General features: G+C 39.3%; 1 pseudogene; it reads left to right on the top strand.

Annotated features, from left to right (window-relative positions):
- Window positions 1–10287: 10287 nt before the first annotated feature.
- LOC102433271 lies at window positions 10288–21905 on the top strand (annotated as a pseudogene).
- Window positions 21906–22694: the final 789 nt, after the last annotated feature.

Raw genomic sequence — 22694 nt, 5'->3', positions numbered from 1 at the left:
TACAGTGGGCTAGTAGGAGTGGAGATGGAAATGGGATTGGTGGAAGATGCACTACCTAGGAAAAATTTGGAGTGTTTTTATTCATTCATTTGATAAGTTTTGGGTAAATATTATTTAATATATGTCTAAAACTTAATGGTAGGTGCTGGGGATATGGTAATTATCATACCCTTCACCTCCCGCTACTAAAGGACATGCCCAGTTCTCTCATTGACCCTGCCATCCATCTAGTGAAAAAGGTAGCCATTAAAGCAGTGATTCTCAACCTCTGGCCCTTTAAATACAGTTCCTCATGTTGTGACCCAACCATAAAATTATTTTCATTGCTACTTCATAACTGTAATGTTGCTACTGTTATAAATCGTAATGTAAATATCTGATATGCAGGATGGTCTTAGGCGACCCCTGTGAAAGGGTCGTTCGACCGCCAAAGGGGTCGCGACCCATAGGTTGAGAACCGCTGCATTAAAGAATCAGAAAATAAATGGAAAATTATAGCTCTGATAAGTGCTGTGAAAGAGAGGTGCATGGGCATTTGGCTAATTAGATTGTCAAGAAATTCCTTGAGAAAATGATGCTTGAGCTGAAGGAATGGTAGAACTTAACCAGGTGAAGAGAATTCAAAGTTGAACTGTTAGGCTACCTCTAGACATGTATAATCTTAGCTTGTGTGGAATTCTAAATGACAGCCAGGCACTTCGAGCAATTTCCTGTAAGATGATGTAAATTTGGAACTGAATCTTGAACCGAATCTAAATTTTAGAGTAATCCAGCTTAAGAGGCTATAGTTGGAGGTATGAAAATGGTTGAGCCCTCTTAAAGAATGTGTAAATAGAAGAGTATGATTCCAAGGATTGAGCCCTGGGGAATGCTCAAAATTAAGGGTTGGAAAGAGGCTTGTTGAGGAAATTACAGGGAACATGAGTGGTTGAAAGTTAAAAGAAGATTTAGAGGAGTTTAGTTGTGGAAGCCAAGGAGGAAAATTTTAGCTGTGGGAGCCCAGGAAAGGGAAATTTGAAAGGAGGTGGTAGTGATCACTAGAGTAAATAGAATAACACAGTTAAAGTTAATGACTGAGTAAAGAGAATGGTTTTTGGTAAATTAGTGGTAGAACAGTTTTTATAGAACCCAGATTTTGAGACTATTTTAGTGACTTGTCACTCTCAGAAGTTTGATAGTGTCAAGAGGTAAGACTATTTGGAAGGAAGCACATCCCAGTTAAAGGTTTGTTAAGATTAAGGAAATCTATTTTAATTTAAAGGCAAAGAGAAAGCAACTCAGGCGAGGGTGAAAGATTGGAGATGCTGGAGAGGAATAGGGTGAATATAAATGCTCATAAAGAAAGAAAGGAGGAGGAGATTCAAATCATGTCAGACATATGATTTATAATTTTTTATGTACTTTAAGGCCATAGCCATGTTTGTTTGTTTTTAAATCTTTCAGTTCCCAAGAGAGTTGCTTGTTCTCTCAGGTTTCACTTAAGATTCACAGAGTAAAGATGCTCTGCTTTTCTTCTTTTTTCCTTCCCTCAGAACCTTTTCTGAAGTTAAATTTCAGTAAAAGTAAATATAGATGTTGAGCCTAAATTGTCACCATGTTAGTTAATTTTGAGGTAGAGCCAAACCCTTAGGACCTTTAGTGAGCCTGGGAGGCCTCAAGGAAAGTAGACCAGAAATGGTTTATTTTTTTTAATTTTTTTTTTTTATAATAATTTTTATTTCTTAAAGTATAGCTACTTTAAAGAAGAATTGTAGCTTTAAGAATGCAGGATGTCAAGATCACAAAGAGTGAACATTTTGGATCCAGCTAGAAGTTTTTCAATAAATTGTGTAATACCTAAACTTTATTCAGTGTGTCATCTAATATTGTGTTTGTGTAGGAACAACGTGTCTCTTGGGCTCTGAGTATATAAGCATGCTTAGAGCAACACATTATATTTCCAGTTCCTAACCTAAGTGCCTCTTATGTGCTCAATAAATCCTTGATGAAAAAAACAAAGTAGCTTTCTACTGACTGAGTAATTAGAAACTTAATTACTTTAAGTTTCTCTGTTACCAGTGCAGACAAGGAGAATCTGGTTTTGATAGCTTGTTTTCAAACGTGGCATCTACCGCACTCTTTGTTTTGTTTTATTATTTTCCTAGAGGCCTGGCACAGGAAATTCATGCACGGGTCCCTAGGCCTGGCCAGCTATCAGGGCCGACTGGGGCCTTCCTTCGTTCCGCACCGCCCCTGGTGGTCAGCACATGTCATAGCGAGCGATTGAACTCTGGGTCTCCCGGTCGAACTCCTGAGAGGACACTTTGCATATTAGCCTTTTGTATATATAGATTACCAGCAGCATACAAGTTCAAAAACAACACAAAACTTATGCCATCCATTTTTTTCTTATTCTTTTTTTTTTTATTGTGGTAAAATATGCATAATACAGAATTTGCTATTTTAACTTTTTTTTTTTCACCTGAGGATATTTTTTCTATTGGTTTTTAGAGAGCGTGGAAGGGAGGAACGGAGTGGCCGGTGGGTAAGGGAGGGGGAGCAGAGACAGAGAGAAAGAGAGAAACATTTATGTGAGATAGACACATCGATAGGCTGTGGGGGCAGGAGTGAACCCGCAATCGAGGTACGGCATGACCTTAACTGGGACTCGAACCCTTGGCCCTTTGGTGCACAGGCCAATCAATGCTCTAACCACTGAGCAATGCAAGCCAGTGCTACTTTAACCTTTTTTAGGTGTACAGCAAGCATGTCAAACTCAAAGGCTAACACGGTTCAAATAAACAAGGTTTAAGTTTATGTAGGCCTCAAAAAAACAAAAGCTTCAATTGTCATAGAAATGTAGGTTTATTTCAATAGAGACATGCTGAATAAAAGGGCTGAAATAAATGAGTAATCATTAACAGAAAATAATAGAACATTTTAATAAAAATTAATATTTTTTCTTGAACATTAACTTATCAGACACTGAATAACTGCACAATTTAATAAGTGTAACGCAAATAAACCTACTTTTCTTGTTCTCCGAAAGCAAAATATTTCCTGTTGCGCACACCAAACAAGTCAGTACAAGACTAATGATGTGGCAATCAGCTGCTAAAATATTCACTGCTAGTATTAGTGGAGGACATGGTGCGCCTGAGTGTAAGGCATGTAAGGGAAATGAATGCAACACAATTATAGTAATCAGTCAGCGAACGTTGTAGTTCATTATTAATAATTATGTATAACAGGATATTGTAAAAATGAAGTTATGAAATTTTTTTTTTTTAAATATATTTTATTGATTTTTCACAGAGAGGAAGGGAGAGAGAGATAGAGAGTTAGAAACATCGATGAGAGAGAAACATCGATCAGCTGCCTCCATTCACATTGTTGTAAAAGCATGTAAGGGAAATGAATGCAACACAATTATAGTAATCAGTCAGCGAACGTTGTAGTTCATTATTAATAATTATGTATAACAGGATATTGTAAAAATGAAGTTATGAAATTTTTATTAAAACGTTTCCTACATACTGTTATATTGTCTGGGCCACAAAAATATTCGTTGTGGGCTGTGAGTTTGACATGCTTGGTGTACAGTTTGGAATGAATTGAGTACATTCACATTGTTGTAAAACCATAACCACCATCCATCTCCAGTAATTCTCATGATCCCAAACTGAAATTCTATGTACATAAAAAAAATAGCTCCCCATTCTCCCTCTCCCCAGCTCCTAGCAACCACCATTCTAATTTGTACCTCTAACTATGACTACTCAACTACCTCAGAGAAGTGGAATCATGCTATATATGTCCTTTTGTGTCTGGCATAGTCACTTAGAGTAATGTCTTCAAGGTTCATCCATGTGGTAGCATGTAGCAGAATCTAATTCCTTTAAAAGGCTGAATAATATATACCATTACATATAGGATATACTCCCATTTTGTTTATTCATTCATTGATGGACATTTGGGTTGTTTTTACCTTTGGGCTATTGTGAATATTGCTGCTGTGAACATAGATGTACAAATATCTAAGACCTTGCTTTTAATTCTTTTGGGTAAACTCAGAAATGGAATTTCTAGATCATATGGTAAATCTATTTTTAATATTTTGAGGAACCGCCATACTGTTTTCCACAGCGGCTGCATAATTTTACCTTCCCAACAGTGCACAATCTCAATTTCTCCATTTCTTCTCCAACACTTATTATTTTCTGTGTGTTTTTTGTTTTAATGGATGTAAAGTGGTATCTCCTTGTGGTTTTGATTTACATTTGTGTGTTTTTTGTTTTAATGGATGTAAAGTGGTATCTCCTTGTGGTTTTGATTTACATTTCCCTAATGAACATCAGTTTTCATGTGCTTATTACTACTCATTTGTAAACCTTCTTTGGAGAAATGTCTAAGTCCTCTGCCCATTTTTTAATCAGGTGGTGTTTGGTGGTGGTGGTGTTGAATTGTAGGCGTTCTTAATATATTCTGGATATTAACCTCTTATCAGATAAGTGATTGGTAGATATTTTCTCCCATTCCATGGGTTGCTTTTCACTCTGATGATTGTGTCCTAGGATGCATAATTTTTAATTTTGCCAAAATTCAGTGTCATGAAGTTTTCCCCAATGGCTTTAGGCCATTGGTCCATTTTTTAGTTAATTTTGTACATGCTGTGTAGATAAGGATCCAACTTTATTCTTTTACATGCGAATATTCAATTTTTCCAGCACTATTTGTTGAAAAGACTGTTCTTTCCTCATTTAATGGTCTTGGCACCCTTGTGAAAAATCACTTGACCATATACAGGGTGGGGCAAAAGTAGGTTTATAGTTCAAATAAATTCTGTTTGGGTGCTCGTAACTGTAAACTTACTTTTGCCCCACCCTGTATATGCCAACGTTTATTTCTGGGCTCTTTATTGTATATCATTTGCCTGTATGTTTGTGTTTATGCCAGTACCATATGTTTTGATTATTGTAGCTTTGTAATAAGTTTTGAAATCAATAAATATGAGACCCCAAACATTGTTTAAGATTAATGCCAATCTACACTAATAAAAGAGAAACATGCAAATTGGTGTCACTCCGCTATGCCCACCAGCCAATCAGAGCGACTGCAAATTAACCAAACAAAGATGACAGTTAATTTGCATATGCAGGCGCAGAGCGAAGACTGAAGAGGCTTGGTTTCTCCACTGCGGCTGCAGTGGAGAAGCCAAGCCTCGCTGCAGCTAGAGCAAAGGCCTGGGTCCCAGGTGCCGGAGGAAAACCGATGCCAGCAGCCAGGGGAAGGAAGGCCTATTGCGTGAATCTTCGTGCAACGGGCTTCTAGTTTTATATATATACAGGTATACGTTTTTTATTTAAATCAGTGGTGTAAACCTAGTTATATCAAGGTAGGGTGATTTTTATAGATAGATAGATGATAGATAGATAGATGTCTATATATGTATATCTGTATATATATAGAGATATAGATAGATAGATATATTTTTTAATTGATTTCAGAGAGGAAAGGAGGGTTAGAGAAAGAGATAGAAACGTCAATGATGAGAGAGAATCATGGATCAGCTGCCTCCTGCACACCCCACACTGGGGATCAAGCCTGCAACCCGGGCATGTGCCCTGACTGGGAAACAAACCCTGACCTCCTGGTTCATAGGTCGATGCTCAACCACTGAGCCACGCCAGCCGGGCAAGGTAGGGTGATTTTTAAAAAAACATCAATACCTAGGTGCCTCAGGTAAATTAAATCAGAATATCTGGGAGTGGTTGCTGGCATTGAATATTCTTAATTATTTAAGGTACTATTATTATTGTATTGCAAAAACAATGTTTTTATAGATTTATCCACATACTTCGCTCTTTTCTCCTCATACCTTCTTGCATCTTTGATCTTCCTGGTGGGATCCCTTCTGCCTATAATACAGTCTCTAGAATTTCTTTTAGTGAGGGTCTCCTGGTGGCCAGCTGTCAGGCTTTGTTTGTCTGGAAATGTCTGTTATATTCTATTTTTTAAAGATATTTTTGCTGGATCTAGGTATCACTTATCTATTTCTGGGTAACAAACCATCCCACACTTCGTGACACAAAAACACTGTGTGCCCATGAATCTGTGGGTCAGCAATTTGGGCAAGGCTCAATGGAATTACTTTTCTCTGGTCTGCATGGTATCAGCTGGGCTCATTCATACATCTATAGTCACTTGTCAAGTCAGATGGGGCTGGACAGTCCCAGATGGCCTTACATATATTACTGGTGGTTTACTAGAGTGAGAGAGGAAACTGGGCAACATATCTGTCATAATTCAGCTTAAACTTCTTCACATGGTGACTGGGTTCAAAAAGCAGAATAGAAATGCCAAGCCCCAGTGCACAAACACTCTGCCATCCTATTTGCAAAGCACTTCAGCTGTCCAACCTCAAATTCCAAAGTGTGGAGAAATGAGGCGTCATCTGTTGATGGGAAGAATGACAATGTCATATTCAAAGGGTGTGCATACAAAGTGGGGGAATTTGTGGCCTTAAAAATCTATCACAGTATTAAATTTTAGGTTGGAATATTTTTTTCTTCAAGCACATTTTCTTCTTTCCACTGTCTTTTGATTTACACTGATGCTATTGAGTACTTAGCAAATTCTCATTGCTTTTTAAATTTTCTGTCTTTGTGTTCTCTCATTCACTACAATATGTCTAGGTGTGAACTTACTTTTATTTGTCTGGCTTGGGCTTTATTGAATATCCTTGACTTGTTATCTTTTATCCTTTCTAGGAAATTCTCAGCCATTATCTGCCTCTGCCCCCACTCTATCTCTTCTTCTAGAACTTCAATTAAGTTAGATTTTTTGCTGTTTTTCCATGTCTATATTTTTTTGTGTAAAGGTTTTATTATGTACAGAGTGGGAAGGGTGGGGACTCAGTTCTGGGCAACTGCTTTCCTCTTGGCAGCCAGGGCATTACTCAGCTCCTCTTGCTTCCTCTTGGCATGAATGTGTGTGTCCTCTTTCATTTCTTGATGAATTTGGCCTGTTTGTCCTTGGAGATCTTGAGCAGCTCCAGAGCACCGTGCTTGTATGAAGCAAAGCTGCATACCTCTCAGATTATGTCCTACACAAACTTGCTGTGCTTGGTGAGGCATTCACAGCAATGCTCAGCTTGCTCATGTTCTTGGTTACTTTGTGGCCCTTGTTGAGGGCCATAGCCATGGGGCAGTGCAGAGCCGTGGCTCCTGCTTTTCATTGGCTACTGCGTTGGAAGGCTCCATTTCTATTAACCTCTTCTAAATGCTACATTCTGGATAATTTATTTCTATTTATCTTCCAGTTTACTAATTTTCTCTTCAGTTATGCTTAGCTGCTTAACTCTTCTACTTTTTTTTTATCCAAATTAACCATAGATCATAATTTTTTTCTTTTTTTTAGAACTAAGGTACAATTCACATGCAATAAAATTTGCTTTTTTTTTTTTAACTTGGTGTGCAGTATATGAATTTTAACACATGTATAGATTTGAAAGGTTTGGAGTGGACCAGCGTCGTCGTGCACCTATGACATGAGGCTGTAATATGTACCAAGGAAATTTTTATTTCCGTCTTGGTGCAGATGGGCTGAGACCAAAAAAGGAATCAGCGTTGACAGAAAAGGGGGGAAGGCTTTTATCAGCTCTTGCTGGCAGTTTCTGCTGGCGTAAGGGTCCTCTGGTTATCTAAGCTATGCTGTACTCAAGGCTGCAAGCTTTCTGCAAGATTCCTGCTAAACACAGCTAAGTTTCCTCTGCCCCATTTTATTCTCTTTAACCCTTTTAAGATTCATTCCTTTTGTGTGTGTGTGTGTGTGTGTGTGTGTGTGTGTGTGTGTGTCGTTAATTAATATACACACAAATATAACATATATATATTATATGCTTTCATCAATATCACTCTTAATTAGTGTTGTTTTATAGTAAGTCTTGAAATCAGGAAGTATGAATCTTCTAATTTTCTTTTTCAAAGTTGTTATGATCTTCTAGTTCTAATCTGCTAGATCACTTTTTATATTTTCCCGTTCCCTGAAGATTTTTTTTCAAGTTTGTCTCATTTCTTTAACTTTTGTACCATGGGATTCAGCTTTAGTTTTTGAGTTTCTTTCTTGAACAATATTTGTGAAGATTGATATGTCATGGCTATCATTCTTTTTTAGAAATTTTTCAAACAACAAAGAAAACTTACTTTTTTAGTCTTGCAGTTATATAGATGCATTGAATCCTTTTGTAATTCTAAGAGACCATCTTTGTAGTTTAAGCTTTCATTGAACACAGTTGAAAATTCAAAATTTTTCATTTTCTGCCCTTCCTGGCAGAAAGGAGAACACTGACAGAAGAAAATATTTCATGATGATATGGATTAGAAGATAAATGTAAAGAGACAACTAGCAGCATCTTAGTCTTAATGCTTTCCAGTATGGTAGCTATCAACCATCTGTAGTTATGGAGCACTTAAAAAGTAGACTTGTTATGTGGTATAAATATAAAGTATACGTGGGTTTCAAAGATTTGGAACGAGAAAAGAAATTTACAATAGCTCAATTTTTAAAATTTTGATTACATTGTTGAAATAACATTATATATTTTGGGTTAAATAAGATATATTTAAATTAATTGTACCTGTTTCTTTTTACTTTTTTAATGTAGCTACTAGGAAATGTAAAATTACATATGTTGCTCATCTTAAATTTCTTTGGGGCAGCATTGGTCTATACAACATCTCCTTTTGCTAGGAAAGAATGTGACAGTGTTTGTACATCTTATATGATGTTTTTGAACCAAAATTTATTAAACAAATGGACAGATACTGAAGTTAAGTGTATATACAAAGGTGACTAGAAGGAAATAGATGATGTAGAAATGAAAATATTCTTTGAATTTATTCCAGTTTTTTTTTTTTTTTTTAATAATCTGAAAATCCTGGCCAGTATTTACTCAGTGGTTGAGTGTCGATCAATGAACCAGGAGGTCATGGTACAATTCCCGTTCAAGGCACATGCCTGGGTTGCGGGCTCCATCTCAAAGTGGGTGTGCAGGAGGCTGCCAATCTCTCATCAGTGTTTCTATCTCTCTTTCCCTGTCCCTTTCTCTCTCTCTAAAAAAATCAATAAAAATATTTGTGTGTTTTTTAAAGGAGGATCTGTTATGGGTTTAGCAAGGACTTTCAAAGGAAAAGTGAGCTCTTGAGCTCTCCTATTATCTGGACACCCCTTTCCTTCAGCTTTGGCTTGGTAATGCCTACAGTATTGTTAGCTTTTTGTTGTTTTTAAGAGACTTTTTTTATCTTTTAACATTTTCAGTTATTTATATTTTGAGGGTTATTCCAATAATCTAACCCACCCTTACCGGAAATGGATTACTACATCTTTTTTTGGCTTCCCTATTCACATGCACACAAGATTTAGGATACTATTGACTAAGCACTTTGCAAATAGAAGATAATATGTAGAACTATAAAAATTAAATAGGTGAAGAGTCACATTTTAGGAGGTAGAACCTGAGTTAAGTCAGTAGGCACTGTCCATTTCAATTTAAACACACACAACAGACAAAAACTTGCTTTTCTTAAGTTAATAAAAGGATGAAACAAAATATTTTTTGTTATCATTGGGGCTTTTGAGTTGGCCAGATCTGATTGTGGTTGTCATAAGGTTGAGTGCTTACCAATATGGAAAATTCAGGCTTGGTATGAAAAAAAAGTGGTTACCAAAACACTTACTGAGGGCTGTAGTAGGGCCTGGATGACAGATCACCCACTCCATACTCATGAGTTGTGGCATGTCTAGTGGAAGTTAAAACTTTTACATCAACCTGAAGGTAGAGGAATTCAGTAATTTATTTATTTTATGGTTCAATTCTTTTACAATGAGCTGTTTTTCTAAGCTACCTTATGTGTATGTGGCAAAGCAAATGTAATTTGACATTCTCCAGTTTAAATCTACAGGTGAGATATAAAAGATATCTTCGAATTATTTTGTTTCCTAAATATTTGTTTCCTTCCACTAGAACAAATCTTTCTTACCCAGTTATTTTTAATACATTCACACACTGCTATAGCTAAGGAAATTCTCATTTTTCTTAATAGTTAATAAGTGCCTTTACTTGCCAGTCTTCTTTAAGGATGTGGTTTACTATGTTTCTCTGGGCTACACAAACTAGGAAGATCAGATATTTTGATAATTTATAGTAGGCTGTTGCTGTGATTCTTGGATCTTGAGGTTAGCTGTTTCAAATTAGATATGTTTTTTCTTGAATAGCAAACAAACGTTTTAGAGCAGTGTGTCAGCGACATGGCAGAGGTGAATCACATTGGTGTGCTGGTGAATGAATGCCTAATAACTGGTACTTTTGTCCCCACTTATATTTAATCTTGTAGTTGATAAGGCAAAAGAAGAAATATATTAATAAATGTAGATGTGCCGTAAAGAACGAAATTTTTGCCCCTTATGTGATTTGACAACTGTGTGTGCCTTTTTGTATGCATTAAAATCAGCACTAATGTTTACATTTTGTGCAGTGAATTATGTCTAGGATCATTATCATCTGAGATAGTCACTATAAAGTCAAACTGGAGTTATTCCAAGTGTTAAATAGTTCAAAATGCTTTGAATTGCAAAATTGAGCGTGTTAATATTTACCAGTCTGTAAACATTTACCACATTTTTACATCAGCATTCTAGCCGCTTTGTTGTGAAAACATGAGCAAATTCTCTTCCTACACTTGTCTTTTTGTTTAATGCACTTTTTTTTTCTTTCTGTTTTCTCTCTTGACTCTTGTATCCTCATAGTAATTGTAGCAGCAACTACTACAGATCAACAGCCACAAAACTCTTTTTTGGTTGGTTTTGTTTCAGACCTATCTCTGAGATGACAAACAGGATGCCTTCTTTCTAGGACTGCTTAAAGTCATCATCAGCTTCTGGGTCTTCCAAAGAGGCAGGCGTTTTATTTTTAACTAGAGGCCTGGTGCATGAAAATTTGTGCACTCTGGGGGGGAGGGCATGTACCTTGGTTGCCCTCTCGCAGTCCGGGAGCCCTCAGGAGATGTCCGATTGATGGCTTAGGGAGCGGGTCTAAGCCTCTGTCTGGCCTCCCTCTTCGGGAGGCGACCGGCAGGCTGGGGGACGGATGGCGCCAGCAGGTGAATGGTAGGACCTGGCCCCAATCGCTCCGCTGCCCCCGCTTGTGGCTTCCCTCTGTGGGAGGTGACCAGTGGGGTGATGAGGGAGGGGGAGGACAGTACCCCCCCAATTGCCCCTCCGCTGCCGCCGCAGGTCGCTGCCACCCCCCATCACTGTCCCCTCCCTCTCTCTGCTGGCACCGATCTTGGCTGGCCTGGCGCCAGCCCCGCCCCCCACCAACCAGTCATTCCACTGTTTGGTCGATTTGCATATTAGGCTTTTTTTATATAGGATAGTTCCACAAAGCTCCTGTTTGACTTGTTCTGTTGTGAGACCATCATTGAAATCCCCTTTAGGGTTTCAGCATACTGTAGCTGCAGCCAGGGATCTGATAATAGAATTTAATACTGAGATATAAACTCAAGTTCCATCTACTCATTAAAAAAACAAAGTGAAATAAAGAAGTGAAAAATTAGTAACTCTTCTAAGCCTTATTAAAAGATGGGATTTAGGCCCCACTGGGTGTGGCTCAGCAGTTGAACCAAGAGGTCACCAGTTTGATTCCCGGTCAGGGTATATGCCCAGATTGCAGCCTCGATCCCCAGTGGGGGGCGTGCAGGAGGCAGCCAATCAATGATTCTCTCTCATCATTGATGTTTCTATCTCTCCCTCTCCCTTCCTCTCGGAAATCAATAAAAATATTAAAAAGAAGGGATTGCCCTGATTGGTTTGGCTCAATGGATAGAGCGTCAGCCTGCGGACTGAAGGGTCCCAGGTTCGATTCCAGTCAAGGGCTTGTACCTTGGTTGCGGGCACATCCCCAGTGGGAGGTGTGCAGGAGGCAGCTGATCGATGTTTCTCTCTCATCGATGTTTCTAACTATCTCTCTCCCTTCCTCTTTGTAAAAAATCAATAAAATATATTTAAAAAATAAAAATAAAAAGAAGATTTAGGAGGCTGACAAATCCCATTGAGATTAGGTAATGTAGGATATGAAAGTGTGTCATGTTACTTTTGGAGAATATTAGAAGTTGCTGTCAAACGTGCTTCGGAATTAAACAGGCCCGTTTGCCAGAGTATGGAATAATTAGCTTTGGTGTTTTTAAAAATATGTTCTCTTTTCCCATATCTCCTTAAATTTGGGTGACTTCATTGCATTTAGTATATAGTGTGCATAATACCATTAGATTTCTTTAAAAGAAAAAAGACCTAGTTACTGTGTTATTGGAACCTTAAATAAACATGGGCTAGATTAAAGAGTAAAATTATTCTAATGTTTCTTTCACCTTGGTTTTATCAGAGTAAGCTTTAAGTACAGGTATATGTTCCTCACTATATTTAGGAGATATAATTCTATTGAAGTCCTATCCAAACTAGCTTAAGCTAAAAGAGAATTTGTTTCATATGGCTTTGGGCGTAGCTAGATATTGGGGGGCTCAACCTCTTAGTTGAAATGATTTCTCCTTAACATCTGCTTCTGGCTGACTTCTTTCACAGCCTCCACGGGATGGCAAGGTGGTCAAAGTAGCTCTTACCCCCACGTAGCCATTTGTGCCAGCATTATTTGTAAATGTTTTATTTGTCATTGTCACAGTCCCTGAATCATTTAGGAATGCTATATGTGTATGATTGGAGTCATTTGCTGTACCCCTCTCTCAGGAATGAAGTCCCACCTAAAGCACTTAACCAAGAATAGGACTAAGAGTAGACTTTGTCTCTGGGGAGAGACAAAAGTTCACCACTTCTTTCATTAGAATAAAGACATACCTGTCAATTTGCTCATTTCACATTCTAAAGAGCTGGCATCACAAATTTTACTGATACTACTGTGAGCCAGGCTAGAGCTGAGGAAAATGTTCACAACACAGGTAACTGAACTTAATGTGTTCCTCCTACCAAAAACAAAAGGAGATCCTCTCCCTCCCTCCCTCGCTCATCCTCTCATCTTAGAGGTCAGTGCCCATGTTTCATAGCCTGAACTACAGATTCCACTTTATCATAGTCAAGTTTTGCTGATTTAAACAATTCTCAACATTAGGTTTAATCAGCAAAACAAAACTTCATTATTAAAAAGTTCTCAAGGTTATTGATGAGGACAAACAAAATGGAATCTATGGACAGTAATTTGGTAAAGGCCAAGGAAAGGGGAGAGGTAGGGGGAGGTGGGGGTGGCAATGGGGGGGGGGAATTCTGCAATAATATCAACATAAAAATTTTTAATAAAAACATAATGATTTTAAACCTTTCCTAGTCAGAAATGTTATTAGCATTCTGTGAAAGCAGAGAAAAGTAAATGATATTTAGGAAACTCACATTTTATTTCATCAACAAAGTAAGATATGCCCCTCACCCCCTTTGCCACTGTCCTACCATTCTTTATTTCTTATCTATAATAATAAAAGCATAATATGCTAATTAGACTGGACGTCCTTCCAGACATCCTTCTGGATGACCTTCTGGATGAAGGTGGGGCTGTGAGGGAAGCCCAGGTCCCGGGTGCCTGCCGGCAGCTAGAGGGAAGTCCGGGTCCCGGGTGCCAGAGGGAAGCCGGTGCCAGCAGCTGGGGGAAGGAAGGCCTAAACTTGCATGAATTTCGTGCATCGGGCCTCTAGTACAGTGGTTCTCAACCTTCTGGCCCTTTAAATACAGTTCCTCATGTTGTGACCCCAACCATAAAATTATTTTCGTTACTACTTCATAACTGTAATTTTGCTACTGTTATGAATCGTAATGTAAATATCTGATATGCAAGATGGTCTTAGGCGACCCCTGTGAAAGGATTGTTTGACTGCCAAAGGGGTCGCAACCCACAGGTTGAGAACAGCTGCTCTAGTATTAAATAGTTGGAAAAGCTATATACCACATTATCTCCCACTCATAGATCAAGAGACAGGATTGGATTCCTATGGTATAACATATGTAGTTTTAGTCAAGATTTTTTACTATAAAAAGTTCAAAAACACCAAAAATTTTGTGGAGAGAAGTCCTTTTCTTCTAGAAAAAAACTTTAAACTTTCTAGTAAAAGAACTTCTAGTATTCAAAATCAAGGTTTATAAAATGATGAAATAACCTATAGGCTCTTATTGTTGCTTGTTTCCATCTTTTCTCCTTTTGGATTGCTTTTGCTTTCTTATAGCAAAAGCAAAAGGGATTTTTTGTGATTTAGGAGAATTAACTCTTACTGCAATATAAAATTAAGTAGGTGAATTATCACTAGTTTATAATTGTCCCTGTATGAATTAGTGACTATTTTGTTGTTGTTAATTATTACCCAAGGATATTTTTCCATTCCTTTTTAGAGAGTAGTAGGGAGGGAGAAAGGGGAAGGGAGACGTAGAAATATCAATGAGAGAGAGACACATTGATTGGTTGCCTCCGCCCTGATCAGGGCCAGGTGTCGAACCTGCAACCCAAGTACATGCCCTTGACCAGGAATAGAACCCTCGACCCTTCGATGCGTGGGCGGATGTTCTAACCACTGAGAAACACTGCCCATTAGTGACTTTTTTCACATAAATGTTTTAAATCCTTGACTAATTGTTGCTGAGCCATTGGCCAACTTGTATTCAGGAATGGGAGCACATGCTAATAATTAGCTCAAGGGAAACAAAGTTAAATCTGTTGCCAATCCATATGTTTTGGAACATCTGATGTTCCAAAGCAAAATTCAAGAATGGGTTTATATATTCAAAACCAAGTTCCTTAGTTAGCAGAAATAAGTGAGAGAACTCCTGGGAATGATCCTTGTTCTTGCCATTGAAGGAAGAGTTAGCAGGAGACTTTTCTGCCATTCTCTGCAGCCTGTGAAAATTTTGCCACTGCTGCACTATATTACAGAAACTGATTAACACACAGTTATTAACAGTTGCCTTGGTGTTTTATGCCTGGTTATTTTACACAGAAACACAAAAATAGTTGCAAGTCATTCTTTGGAGAATGGAATCACTTTTAAAAAAAAATTTTATTGATTTCAGAAAGAGGAAGGAAGAAGGAGAGAGAGTTAGAAACATCAATGATGAGAGAGAATAATTGATCAGCTGCCTCCTGAATGCTTCCTACTGGGGATGGAACCCGAAACCCAAGCATGTACCCTGACCCAGAATTAAATCGTGACCTCTTGGTACATAGGTCCATGCTCAACCACTGAGCCACACCCTCTATCTGAAATCACATTTTAAATGTACTGATGGACTTGATGGTTTAAATAAAAGTTGTGTTACGTTTAAGCTTTTTGTTTGTTTGTTTTTTTATAGTGGATCCTTTCATGGCATGAATAATTGATCTATTTTATGTTTTGTTAATTTGGAACAAAGCCACTAAAAAAGGACAAGATTATGATTTGGGGAGTTTGGTGACCTGATTCAGTTTTCAAAGAAAGAAAAATTAAAATTTGTGAACATTTAAAAAACCACCACAGTGGTCATTTGATCAGTTTGTGAGAATAGTCCATCTAGTTGGTATTTTCAAGCAAGCTATAACTCATTTTTTAAAAAGTTTTTATTGATTTTTTTCCCATTTTACCACAAAAATTTTATAAATTAAACAAAGATTTTTTTTCTTTTTATATTAGCATCTCTTCTTTATTTGGGTATTTATCAGGGCTTGCTTAAAAACCTTTTGCTGAAGAAGTTATCAGTCTGGGGTATGACTACATAACATGACCTGCCCAATTAGGAATTTATGATTTATTAAAGCTCCCCCTTTTTGTCCACAAATTGTTTAACACTGAGTTAGTGTAAGAGAATCTGAGAGTTGATGTCACAAAGAGTGTTTTGCCCTAGCTGGTTTGGCTTAATGGATAGAGTGCCGGTCTGTGGACTGAAAGGTCCTGGGTTAGATTCTGGTCAAGGGCACATGCCTGGGTTGTGGGTTCAACCCCCCATAGGGGGTGTGCAGGAGGCAGCCAATCAATGATTCTCTCCTATTATTGAAGTTTCTATCTCTCCCTCTCCCTTCCTCTCTAAAATCAATAAAAATATAAAAACAAACAAACAGAAAACAAAGAGTGCTTTGTTTGGGGCAAATTATGCTCAGAAAATAAAATTGTCTTTGCCAGTAATTTATTTAACACAGGTTCACTGTGGGATTTACAATTTATGATAATTTACAAATCAATAACCTAGGATAATGTCTCTTAATAAGTCAATAAATAAATAAATAACACACTCCAAGTGATAGATTAATGATATCATTGTTCCAGGCCAACAGGAGATTAAAGAAATAAGGTTCAAATTTAGTTGAGGTGCACCTTCCTACAGATTGGTTCTTGGTAAAATCAATCCTTCCGGCTGGTGGCTTAGGTCTCTCGCCTTCTGGGGCACATAGCTAGCAAGTGAACGCACCAGCGTTGGCCGTCAAGGTGAGCTGCTTTGAAGGTTATTACTGCAGGACTTTACATGGCTTGCACCACCGCCTACAAGTAGTAACCTGGCCAAGGCAGGAACATGTCCCTTCTCTTCCAGTAATGATCTGTATTTAGCATACTTTGTCTTTCTCATACCAAAGGCCCAAGTACTCTTACTTCAGTGGTTCTTGAACTTGAGCATCCATCAGATCACTTGGAAGCCTTGTGAGAACACAAGATTCTCAGTAGCTTAAGTGTGGCGTCCAAGAATTTGCAGATGCTGATATTGACGCACTTTGAGAACCACAGGAGCTTGTGTGAATGATTTTACATATTTGCATTGTCCAGGCCAAAGCCCTCCATATTTTAATGTTATTTGAGTTTACAATTCACCTTACTCTACATACTTTATGTTTATTGTGTACAAGGTATTGGGTGGGCAAGAAAATGGAGGAAGGGAGAAGGAAAGAGAGGAGCATCAATGTGAGAGTGAAACATAGATCGATTGCCTCCTGCATATGTATCAAGAGGCTGCCAGTTTGATTCCTGGTCAGGGCACATGCCCGGGTTGTGAGCTCCATCCCCAGCAGGGGGTGTGCAGAGACAGCCAGTTGGTGTTTGTCTTTCACACCCATGTTTCTCTCTCTCTCCCTCTCCTTTCCTCTCACTAAAATCAATAATAAAAACATATCAAATCTTTGTCTTATCACAAAGACAGAACTATTACCCAGTTGAGCCATGAATTATAAAAGTACAATCTTTTTGAAACCTTAAAATTAAAAAAGACTTTTTTAATTTAGAAAATTTGTATGTTTTAAATTTGGGATTTATCACGTTTCATGGCCCAAAATAGCACATGTGATTTTTGGCAGCTTCTGTCCTGCTCATGCCAATGAAAGCAGCACCATATGGTATGACTGCTGTTACATTAGGAAACGCACACCCTTTGGAGACATTGCCTGGCATAAAGCAGAGCCACTGCTCCTCATATGCTTAACCTTTCAAGCCAAAATATTGACCAAGATATATTAAGATTTTAGGATATCACGGTATCCTATCAGCTGAGTCTTACAACTCTTTTTCCTACTAGCTTTAACATTTAGCCGCATTATGAAAACACATACTCAGAACTTCATGGAGTCTCTTACCCAATCTCAGAAAGAAGCTTTTGAATGATTATTGCAAGAAAAGAAAGTATGTACCTTTCAGAATGCAACCAATAGTGTTTTCCCTTTACAAAAGAGTAAAGTTCCTTTTTATTCACTGATTTAGTAGCAAATTTTAGTTGAATAGAGAAAATTTAAGTTTTATGCAGAATCTTTGTTGACTTAGACTTTCATTTGTTATTTTAGGGACATAATCACCTTTGCTGTTTTGTTCGGATTTCTTTTTCTTCACTTTTTCAGTTCCTCTCCCCTTTCAACATTTCTTCCCTCCCAGCAAACCTAAGAAAAATGCAGGTCCTTTGTGCTCCTTATATGAGGTTGACTGATACTCATCCATGGTCACTGCCATGCACCTCACCACCACTGCCCAGGATACTTATCTTCTAACTTTCTTAAATAGGTGCTTAAAGAAAAATGAAGCAGACCGAGATTTCACATGAAACGGATTGATTTATGAAGCAGAGAGTTACCTTTATATATGTTATAACCAGCTCCTATCTAATTTTTAGAAATTCTTTAAAGATTGTCTTTGGGGGCAGGGGGAGTTTAAAGAGACAAAGTTGGTCCCAGGTTGCAAGGCACCCTTCCACCAGCAGCCTCCGGAGAGGACGGGTGTAAATGGAGCAGTAGCTTGCCCGGCCGCCTCTCTCCGCTTTGGGGCCCAGCAGACTGAAGAAAACAAGAAAAAAAGATTTTTTGAGTTGTTTTTTTTTAAACCTGAAAATGCTTTAAAATCTGAAAAGAAAATAAAAAAAGGAAAAGCAAATCCTCCTTACAGAACCCACAGGGAAGGGACTTTTGCAAGCTTCCAGCCTTCCCTTGCCTGCCACCACCACTGCCTCATTTGGGCGTCTGTTGGTCCTATTGGTCCAGCAGTCATGTGGTGAGCTGCCCGTCATCCACATGCCTCCTCTCTGGCTGTGGGAGCCCCTCTGCGTGGCAGCCCCGCCCCCTCCTCCTGTGTTCTACCCCTGGGGTGGAGCTTAGAGTCGGCACTGACAAATATTTACTATTTCTCTCTTCCCCTGGCTGCTGTGATCTTAAACCATCAGAAGCCCATGGCCAGTATTTATAGAGAAATGCATGTCCTGAGGCTGTGTGGATACTGTTTGGTTGCTTCTTGAAGAATTATTTAATATGAAAGGGAGTCCCCATTTAATAATTAAAAAAAAAATTTTTTTTTGAAATTTGGAGGTTTGGAACAGGACAGCTGAAAATTACAAACTCCCTGGGAGAGTCATATTGTTTTTGAGAGTCTTTTGTCTACTGTCTTGCAGTCTGGAATAAGCCATCCCTGAACTCCTCTGCCTGCTCCTCTGTCTCTAAGTCTGTGCCAGCTGCTCTCATCTTTTTTTAAAAATATATTTTTATTGATTTCAAAGAGGAAGGAAGAGGGAGAGACAGATAGAAACATCAACGGTGAGACAATCCTTGATCGCTGCCTCCTGCACGCCCCCTGCTGGGGATCAAGCCCGCAACCCAGACATGTGCCCTTGACCGGAATCGAACCTGGGACTATTCAGTCCATAGGCCGATGCTCTGTCCACTGAGCCAAACCAGTTAGGGCGCTTCTCTCATCTTCACCCTGCCATCTGTGAGCCCTGGTGCCGAGAAGAGCCCCCTTCTGTCCTGTGTGGCCTCTTACAAAAAGCCCTCCTGGTGGACTCAGGTGGTGGGGACTGATGAGATGAACACTGCAGCCAGCTTGTGTTTGTTCTTTGTTGTTTTATGTACTAAAAATATTATTTGTGTAGAAAGCAGGCGCATAGAACATCTACTAAAGGAAAAACATAAACTCTGGAAAGCAATCCACCAGATGCTTCACAGCGTTGTGGCCGGGTGGGGTGACAGATGACCTGGTTTCTTTATTGTATTTTTTGTGCTTTCCATAATAAACATGTGTTGTTTTCACAATCTAAGTACATACCATGCACTCTCCACCCAGGAAATTGGGAATAATCTCTATCAATGTAATCAGCAGGCCTCCAGGACCCTGACAGTCATCCCCCCCATAAATAAGGAATTTCCTTCTGTTGTCATCAATGAATGGACAGACCAGTGTCCAGAGGGTGGGAAACACCTGGGGAGTCACAGTCTAGTCTTGGGGTAGTTGGCATCCACCACCTTGATGATGCACAGCAGGGCCTTGATGCCAGTTCTCCACAAGTTGAATGCCTGCTTACAACTGTTTGGCCCAGTAACATTGAGGCAGTTTTTATTAAGTATAAGGCAATACCAGTATGTATTCCTGATTTACTATTTTTAAAAGCAGTACATCTTAGTTTAGACATTGACTTCTCAATGCCAGTGTTGCCTCCCAAGTCAGTGTGATAAGCAAGTGTCTCTTCACATTTCCTGCACTCGCATGTCACCAAGGCCGAGCGATATGAAAAGTTCAGTCCTGCAGAGCCTGTGCTGTTTGTCCCCGTCTGCTGAGACAGGATCCCCTGCAGCTCCTGGGCTTTACCTATGTCAACTTCCAGCAGCTGGCTGACGCTGAGCAGGCCTTGAATACCATGAACTTTGATGTGATTAGGGAGCCCCATCATGTCGTCTCAGAGGGATATCTCTTTGAGAAAGTCTGATGTGGGAAACATCTTCATCAAGAACCTGGACAGACCTATAGATAACAACGCACTTTGTGTGACTTTTTCTGCTTTTGGAAACATACTGTTCTTCAACGTGGTATGTGATGAGAATGGCTGGGGGGTTATGCCTTTATTCACTTCAGGACCAAAGAGGCTGCTGGACAAGGCCATGGAGAAGATGAATGGCATGCTCCTCGATGACCTCAAAGTGTTTGTGGGCAGATTCAAGTCTCAAAAGAGCAGGAAGAGTGTGGAGCCAAAGCCAAGGAGTTTACCACTATGTATATCAGAAACTTTGGGAAAGAGGTAGATGATGAGAATCTGAAAGCTGTTCAGCCAGTTTGGTCAGACTCTAAGTGCCAAGGTGATGACAGAGCCCAGTGGGAAATCCAAAGGCTTTGGCTTTGTGAGTTACTAAAAACGTAAGGACGCCAATAAGGCCATGGAAGAGACCTTATTGGTCTCTTTAAGAAAAGCCAACCCCCTGTGGATTTTCATGGAAAGAAAATCAGTGGGAAAGTCATTTTTGTAGGCCATGCACAGAAGAAAGTGGAGCAATAGGCTGAGTTAAAACAGAAATTTGAAGAGCTGAAAGAAGAGAGAATAGTTGATACCAGGCAGAGGAATCTCTACATTAAGAACTTGGATGACACCATTGATGATCAGAATTCAAGGAGTTTTCTCCTTTTGGATCCATCATCAGTGCTAAGGTAATGCTGGAGGATGGGAGAAGCAAGGGGTTTGGCTTTGTCTGCTTCTCATCTCCTGAAGCAACCAAAGCAGTTACCGAGATGAACGGATGCATCATGAGCTCCAAGCCTCTATGTTGCCTTGGCCCGTAGGAAGGGAAAAGGCTCTGCATACCTGACCAACCAGGATATGCAGTGGGTGGCCGGAAAAAGAGCACTCCCTGCTAGGCCCATCTTAAATCAGTTCCAGCCTGCAGCTGGTGGCTACTTTGTGCCAGCAGTTCCACAGGCTTAGGGAAGGCCTTATTATACACCTAACCAGTTAGCACAGATGAGGCCTATTCCCTGCTGCCAGTAAGGTGGGAGACCTCAAAGCCTCCAAGGAATGCCAAGTGCTATATGCCAGCCTGGGCCTTGTCCAACTCTTCACCACCTAGCTCCAACTGGTAATGCTCTGGCCTCTCGTGGCTTACCTCTCAGAGAATCAGTGCCCCCACAGGTGTGCAGAATTTAGCATCTAATGCTGCTGTTGCCTCCGCGGTCCGCAGCCCTCACTCTGCCTGCCATTCAGCCTGCTGTCCATGTGCAGGGGCAGATGCTGGGAGAACGTTTGCTTCTGCTCGTCAAAACCATGCATTAGAACCTGGCAGAAAATATGGGAATGCTGCTGGAGATCAACAACATTGGGCTGCTGCACATGCTAGAGTTCCCTGAGTCTATGCTCTGTGGTGGATAAAGCTGTCTATGCGGTTCTACAGGCTCATCATGCCAAGAAAAGAAGCTGTGCAGAAGGTGGGTGCTGTTGCTGCTGCTACCTCTCAGACAAGGAAAAACCTATTCAAAAGCCAAATAGCCAACCCCCTGTGGAATTCAGCTCAAGGTTTGAAGGTTTCCCAGCTTGTTCTATGGACCGCAACACCAAGAACCACAAATTGCAAATTTAATAGGTTATTTTGTATCAAAAAGTCAATTATGAAGCACCTAGAAATTTTCAATTAAAAAACTGTTTTACTCTGGGTTCTGTTATGTCCCAGACAGTGTTAAGTTTTACTTTTTCTATTGTGGGTGTTGTCTCCCCATCCCAGAAATTGGTTTTATTTTATGTACCCAAGTCTTACGTTTCTCAATTTAGAAAAACAACTTCATTTAAAAAAAGAGAGATAAAGTTGTCCTCATAAGACAACTAGGCTTGTAACTTCATTCAGAAGTTCTCTCTTTTTCCCTTCAGGTCTAATTTATTGGTACTTATTTGTAATGAGCAGTTTCTCCTGGGGGAATTGGATTTGAATAAATAATGGTGATGAATTCCTTTAGAGGTGTGCAGAGGAACTCCTGAAATATAATTCTTGATAATCCTTTTCTCCATCATAGTTCTTTTTCATCAAAAACCAAAATAGTAGATCGCTTCTCAGCCCTTTGGCTATGATCAGGTGTAAAATAGTGGACTTAATTTTCTGAGACTAGTGCTCTTTGACATCTGTATATAGTAATTTCTTGTCCTATCAGCTTGAAGTCATTGCACAATTTTGATCTTAATTTGGGACTATTTTAGAGAATTAATGTTAAAAGGAAAAATTCAGGAGAAGCTGTTTATTTCATTGTGACCCCAGTGACTGACAATTTGCCTTTGGAAACCTAGAGATCAGATAGAATTTCTGTCAACCAAATAACAAATGTGTATAGAATGCCAGTGTGTGTGTGTCTTGTATTGTGATAGCCCAACTTGTGATTACTGCCTTTCGGGAACTTCCCTAAATGTATCGTAGGAAGAAAAATTCTGCCCAGAGA

The sequence above is a fragment of the Myotis lucifugus genome, unplaced genomic scaffold (genome assembly GCF_000147115.1).
Source record: "Myotis lucifugus unplaced genomic scaffold, Myoluc2.0 scaffold_88, whole genome shotgun sequence".
Classification (NCBI taxonomy): Eukaryota; Metazoa; Chordata; class Mammalia; order Chiroptera; family Vespertilionidae; genus Myotis; species Myotis lucifugus.
Note: the sequence above shows the minus strand (reverse complement) of the source record. Positions and strands in the feature narration are given on the sequence as shown.